This window comes from Salvelinus alpinus, chromosome 10, assembly GCF_045679555.1.
Source record: "Salvelinus alpinus chromosome 10, SLU_Salpinus.1, whole genome shotgun sequence".
NCBI classification, from domain to species: domain Eukaryota; kingdom Metazoa; phylum Chordata; class Actinopteri; order Salmoniformes; family Salmonidae; genus Salvelinus; species Salvelinus alpinus.
Genome location: NC_092095.1, coordinates 50,414,300 through 50,422,101, shown reverse-complemented (window position 1 = coordinate 50,422,101; position 7,802 = coordinate 50,414,300).

Below are 7,802 nucleotides of genomic sequence, written 5' to 3'. Positions count from 1 at the left end.
TAGTCAACGCATGTATTGTTTTTTTGCATCTTTTTTGTGTATCTAGGGAATTTGTGTGTATCTAGGGATATAAGTGTGTATCTAGGGAATGTGTGTGTATCTAGGGATCTAAGTGTGTATCTAGGGAATTTGCTTTACAATCCTCAGCCTTTTGCCTTTTTTTAAGATGTTGTTTTTGTTTATGTATTAGCAAAAAGAAAACGAATATGAAAGAAGAAATAGTGTACTTTGAGGTCAATCCAAGCATATGATATTTTATACCCAATACCATTTTACCAATGCCTTTTGTCAAAGTGTATAGATTTTTTTTTATTATTATTTAACAGCCTACCTTACAAACTTTGTATGGCCTTTTCATATTGTTAATGTTGCAGGACTGTATTTAACTTCTTGAGATACTGTTTAAAAGATCCACACAACCAGGATTAAAAACACCTCCTATCCACTGACTCAACAACTGATTCTCTTTCCTATCAGAAGTGTGGTTATATTATATTGTAATGTATTAAGTGTTAACAATTTGCTAGTCTGATTGGCTAGGTAGAATTGTCTCCATATTGCTTACATCTATGTAATCGTTTCAGATGTATCAGTACTTGGGGTGGTAGGAGCCAGGGTTAGATTTGTAACTCAGCATAGGATGTGATTTTCTATTTCCACATTGGTTTTGTATGTACTGTAGGCGACATGTAAGTGATGTGACTGACGGTTGTCTGGTTAGCCAAACGCTATTAGAGTATCAAAACCTTTCAGCTTCTCTATGATTCAATAGCTCTTAGCTGGCCTTAGAAGTATTAGCTACCACTATTTCAAGTCATCAGACATTAACTTCCGGACTGTTTCCGTCGGTTGGTAATTTGTCTACAAGTTCACCGGCCTAGTCTGTATCTACCCAACATTGTAATTGAGTTGTGTGTGTGTGCATGAACACTTTAAACCGCACGGCAGTCATCGATTCTGGAGCTTCATTATCCCCTCTCTTAAAGGCTCTCATTCATCCAAATGAATCTAAAAAGGATTAATTTCAAGGAAGTCATTAGTGTTAACAGTGGAAAGTGACTCGTGTTGTCTGGACCTCCTTGTGTTGCATGACATCCAAGGCTGCTCCAGAGACGCAGAGTGGAGCAGCCTCGGTAATAACTGACTAATGAATCCCTTATGATCAGAGAGACTCCACTGAGACTCTGCGGCTGTTTTTCAAATGGCACCCTATTCCCTATATAGTGCACTACTTTTGATCAGGGCCCATAGGGTTTGGGTCAAGAGTAGTGCACTATAAAGAGAATAGGGTGCCAATTGAGAGACTGGCACTCTTTCCCTGACATCCCAGGAAAGCTGTGTGTGATCCTCAGTGAATATCACATCTTCTACCCGCTGCACAGTGCAGCTCATGTCCTGTTATTTTCTGTAATGGGCGTGTGAAGATGTTTGTACATCTGTGTTTACCATTTATGTTTCTGTGTTGTTCAGCAGATGCTAACGGTGACTCATGTTTGACTGGGGAGAGGGGATCCAGTCGACCACAGCGACTCAACCATATCACAGTCTTACCATAGACACCCACAAGGCATTGAAGGAAATGAACTCTCTCTCTGAATCATTCCTCATTACGAATGATTGAGAATAAGTTAATTGAATTAAACCCTTACAAAAACGATTACATTCAGAAAATGTAAATTCAAGCCTTAGGACAATAAGTCCTGTGAGGTACCTCTGCTCTGTCATTGATACAATGCTAGAGCTCTAACAACACACTTTAGTGTTAACCTCTCACCTCCGGGCGGTCGTAAACAGGAGCCCCGCCTGGACACCTGACCACCAAGTAAAAGACTAGAGTCTCCTCAGAGCATTCCCCACCCACCCCTTAATGACAAGCAGAGGTCCTTTCTGATGACACTTTAAACACTGTTGTTATGTCAGATTGTCAACGGCACCTGTCATCAGTTTAGCATTGCCTTGTGACACTACCTTGTTGAGAGGTTCTAACAAGTACATGTACCCTCCTCAACGCTGTACTTGAGTTAACCACTGAATGAACGCATCAAGAAGACTAGGTCTTGTGTCTCTGGTGTTAACAGCCTACAGGCGGTGCACTCACTATGACTTAGCCGGCAGTTTAGGATGGCTGCTAGGTCTCCTATTGGTGGATGAATGCAGAGTCAGCCAGTTGTGAAAGAATACCTGAGACGGAGGACTGAGCTAGCAAATGACCTTAATTACAGGGGTCTTTTAGTGGGAGCACGGAGCAGGAACCACTTTAATTTGAGAGGGAGCGTATGTCTGGGCCAATAGCCGAGCGGTTAATGGCCTAAGAAGGGTCTGAATTTGAATTACATGACATATGTTCCCTACAAGCAAGGTAGTATCACTATTCAGAGGTTGGTGGATAAAAAAAAACTGAACAAAAATATAAACTCAACATGCAACAATTTCTAAGATTTTCATGAGTTACAGTTCATATAAGGAATTCAGTCAATTGAAATAAATAAATTAGGCCCTAATCTATGGATTTCACATGACTGGGCATACAACTATGCATCTGTTGGTGACAGATACCTTAAAAAAAAAAGTAGGGGCGTGGATCAGAAAACCAGTCAGTATCTGGTGTGACTACCATTTGCCTCATGCAGCGCGACGCATCTCCTTCTCATAGAGTTGATCAGGCTGTGCGAAGTTGCTGGATATGGGCAGGAACTGGAACACGCTGTCGTACGCGTTGATCCAGAGCAACCCAAACATGCTCAGTGAGTGACATGTCTGGTGAGTATGCAGGCCGTTGATGAACTGGGACATTTTCAGCTTCCAGGAATTGTGTACTTATCCTTGCGACATGGGGCCGTGCATTATAATGCTGAAACATGAGGTGATGACGGTGGATGAATGGCACGACAACGGGCCTCAGGATCTCGTCACGGTATCTCTGTGCATTCAAATTGCCATCGATAAAATACAATTGTGTTCATTGTCTTATGCCTGCCCACACCATAACCCCACCGCCAGCATGGGGCACTCTGTTCACAACGTTGACATCTGCAAAGCTCGCCCACACAACACCATACACGTAGTCTGCGGTTGTGAGGCTGGTTGGACATACTGACAAATATTCTAAAACGACGTTGGAAGCGGCTTATGCTAGAGAAATGAGCATTAAATTCTCTGGCAACAGCTCTGGTGGACATTCCTGTAGTCAGCATGCCAATTGCACGCTCCCTCAAAACTTCAGACATCTGTGGTATTGTGTTGTGTGACAAAACTGCACATTTTAGAGTGGCCTTTTATTGTCCACAGCACAAGGTGCACCTGTGTAATGATCATGCTGTTTAATCTGCTTCTTGATATGCCACACCTGTCAGGTGGGTGGATTATCTTTGCAAAGGAGAAATGCTCACTAACAAGGATGTAAACAAATTTGTGGGAATGGAACATTTCTGGGATTATTTACTTCAGCTCATGAAACATGAGACAAACACTTTACATGTTGCGTTTATATTTTTGTTCAGTAGATACACATTTAGTTTTTTGCTTGCTGCATAGTTTGAAATCTTACCATATTTAGTGGCATTTTATTTACTCTCACCAAGTTTGTTCCTATCCTAATAAAGTGAGAGAGGGGTAGAGGAGGTAGAGAGCATATGTGTAAGTTTGAACTATTTTGCCCTAACTCTTTCACTTGTAAATGGATACATATGCTTCACAAAAAAATCATCCATCAACATAACAGCTGAACAGCTGAATGTGATTGTGTTTCACAAAGTCTTGTCCCTAAGATACGTCCTCTGATGCTGAAGGCCCATATTGGAGCGCTTCACAAGGGCGCTAAATCATTCACAACTCCAAATACCTCGAATCTCAATGTGTTTTGAAATATTAGCATGTAATACCAGCACAGTTATCCTTATTAGTTGAGGTCTACTTTCATAGTTTTGATTGGTTATTTTTTATCAGTTCTTACGTTAGACGGTGCTCAGACAGCGGCTGTAGAAATGTTTGATTGTTCATACATGCTTGTTGCGAGTTAAAGCTGTGTAGTTTTTTAAACTATTGACACACTAAATAAGAAGTTTTGGCTGCCGCCCTGGCATCGGTGCAATGTTTAAATGTCAAGCATGATTTGGAATCATCTCCAAGATACATCTTTCTGGCACAGAGGAAGGAAACATTAAACAGAGCCTGATGGCTGGAAGACAGCAGTGAAATGTATAATCCCTCAGGCAAGGAACAGGTCCAAACACAGCCTGCCTGGCCGCTCTTCTGCCTACTGTCTTCTCCCTCTCCCCGCTGTCTCTCTCAAGCTAAGCTAACATATGGAATTGTTTTAATAGGATCATACCATGGATAATTTAGTTGTTTTGATTTTGGATCATTTAGCTACTGTTTGATTTTGAATTTTAGGATCCCTTTAGGCATCCCCAAAATATATAAAAACATTATTTGATAAAATATTGAATTTAGCCTTTTTTTTTATGTATTTATTTATTTCACCTTTATTTAACCAGGTAGGCTAGTTGAGAACAAGTTCTCATTTACAACTGTGACCTGGCCAAGATAAAGCAAAGCAGTGCAACACAAACAACAACACAGAGTTACACATGGAATGAACAAACATACAGTCAATAATACAATAGAAAAGGTTTATATACAGTGTGTGGAAGTGAGGTAGGATAAGGGAGGTGAGGCATTAAATAGGCCATAGTGGCTAAATAAATACAATATAGTAATTAAACACTGGAGTGACACAGTTGAAGTCGGAAGTTTACATACACTTAGGTTGGAGTCATTAAAATTCGATTTTCAACCACTCCACAAATTTCTTGTTAAAAAACTGTACTTTTTGCAAGTTGGTTAGGACATCTACTTTGTGCATGACACAAGTAATTTTTTCAACAATTGTTTCCAGACAGATTATTTCACTAATAATTCACTGTATCACAATTCCAGTGGGTCAGAAGTTTACATACACTAAGTTGACTGTGACTTTAAACAGCTCGGAAAATTCCAGAAATAGATGTCATGGCTTTAGAAGCTTCTGATAGACTAACTAACATAATTTGAGTCAATTGGAGGTGTACCTGTGGATTTATTTCAAGGCCTACCTTCAAACTCAGTGCCTCTTTGCTTGACATCATGGGAAAATCTATAGAAATCAGCCAATACCTCAGAAAAAGAATTGTAGACCTCCACAAGTCTGGTTCACCCTTGGGAGAAATGTCCAAATGTTTGAAGGTACCACGTTCATCTGTACAAACAATAATACGCAAGTATAAACACCATGGGAACATGCAGCAGTCATACCGCTCAGGAAGGAGATGCGTTCTGTATCCTGGAGATGAACATACTTTGGTGCGAAAAGTGCAAATCAATCCCAGAACAACAGCAAAGGACCTTGTGAAGATGCTGGAGGAAACAGGTACAAAGGTATCTATATGAAAGAATTAAAAGCTGAAATAAATAATTCTCTGTACTATTATTCTGACATTTCACATTCTTAAAACAAAGTGGTGATCCTAACTGACCTAAGACAGGATTTACTAGGATTAAATGTCAGGAATTGTGAAAAACTGAGTTTAAATGTATTTGGCTAAGGTGTATGTAAACTTCCGACTTCAACTGTAGATGTGCAGAAGGTGAGTGTGCAAGTAGAGATACTGGGGTGCAAAGGAGCAAAATAAGTGACAGTATGGGGATGAAGTAGTTGGATGGGCTATTTACAAATGGGCTATGTACAGGTGCAGTGATCTGTGAGCTGCTCTGACAGCTGGTGCTTAAAGTTAGTGAATGACATATGAGTCTCCAGCTTCAGAGATTTTTGCAGTTTATTCCAGTCATTGGCGGCAGAGATCTGGAAGGAAAGGCGGCCAAAGGGGGAATTGGCTTTGGGGGTGACCAGTGAAATATACCTGCTGGAGCGCGTGCTACGGGTGGGTGCTGCTATGGTGACCAGTGAGCTGAGATAAGGCGGGGCTTTACCCAGCAAAGCCAGTGGGTTTGATGATAAATATGAAGCGAGGGCCAGCCAACGAGAGCATACAGGTCGCAGTGGTGGGTAGTATATGGGGCCATGGTGACAAAACGGATGGCACTGTGATAGACTGCATCCAATTTGCTGAGTAGAGTGTTGGAGGATATTTTGTAAATGACATCGCTGAAGTCAAGGATCGGTAGGATAGTCAGTTTTACGAGGGTATGTTTTGCAGCATGAGTGAAGGATGCTTTGTTGCGAAATAGGAAGCCGATTATAGATTTAATTTTGGATTGGAGATGCTTAATGTGAGTCTGGAAGGAGAGTTTACAGTCTAACCAGACACCTAGGTACCGTCCAGAGTAGTGATGCCGGACGGGCGGGCAGGTATGGGCAGCGATCGGTTGAAGCGCATGTGTTTAGTTTTACTTGCATTTAAGAGCAGTTGGAGGCCATGGAAGGAGAGTTGTAGGGCATTGAAGCTCGTCTGGAGGTTAGCTAACACAGTGTCCAAAGAAGGGCCAGAAGTATACAGAAGGGTGTCGTCTGCGGAGAGGTGGATCAGAGAATCACCAGCAGCAAGAGTGACATCATTGATGTATACAGAGAAAAGAGTCGGGCCGAGAATTGAACCCTGTGGCACCCCATAGAGACTGCCAGAGGTCCGGATACACTGAACTTTGTCTGAGAAGTAGTTGGTGAACCAGGCGAGGCAGTCATTTGAGAAACCAAGGTGTTGAGTCTGCCAATAAGAATGTGGTGATTGACAGTCGAAAGCCTTGGCCAGGTCGATGAATACAGCTGCACAGTATTGTCTCTTATCGATGGAGGTTATGATATCGTTTAGGACCTTGAGCGTGGCTGCGGTGCACCCATGACCAGCTCGGGAAAACCAGATTGCATAGCGGAGAAGGTACGGTGGTATTCGAAATGGTCGGTGATCTGTTTGTTAACTTGGCTTTCGAAGACCTTAGAAAGGCAGGGTAGGATAGATATAGGTCTGTAGCAGTTTGGGTCTAGAGTGTCTCCCCCTTTGAAGAGGGGGATGACCACGGCAGCTTTCCAATCTTTGGGGATCCCAGACGATACGTATGAGAGGTTGAACAGGCTAGTAATAAGGGTTGCAACAATTTTGGCGGATAATTTTAGAAAGAGAGGGTCCAGATTGTCTAGCCCGGCTGATTTGTAGGCGTCCAGATTTTGCCGCTCTTTCAGAACATCAGCTATTTGGATTTGGGTGAAGGAGAAATGGGGGAGGCTTTGGTAAGTTGCTGTGGGGGGTGCAGGGCTGTTGACCGGGGTATGGGGTAGCCAGATGGAAAGCATGGCCAGCCATAGAAAAATGCTTATTGAAATTCTCAATTATCGTGCATTTAAAGGTGGTGACAGTGTTTCCTAGCCTCAGTGCAGTGGGCAGCTGGGAGGAGGTGCTCTTATTCTCCATGGATTTTACAGTGTCAGAGTTTGTGCTACAGGATGCAAATTTCTGTTTGAAAAAGCTAGCCTTTGCTTTCCTAACTGCCTCTGTATATTGGTTCCTAACTTCCCTGAAAAGTTGCATATCGTGGGGGCTATTTGATGCTAATGCAGTACGCCACAGGATGTTTTTGTGCTGGTCAAGGGCAGTCAGGTCTGGAGTGAACCAAGGGCTATATCTGTTCCTGGTTCTACATTTTGGGGCATGGAATGGGGCATTCTTATTTAAGATGGTGAGGAAATAACTTTTAAAGAATAACCAGGCATCCTCTACTGATGGAATGAGGTCAATATCCTTCCAGAATACCCGGGCCAGGTCGATTAGAAAGGCCTGCTCGCTGAAGTGTTTTAGGGAGCGTTTGACAGT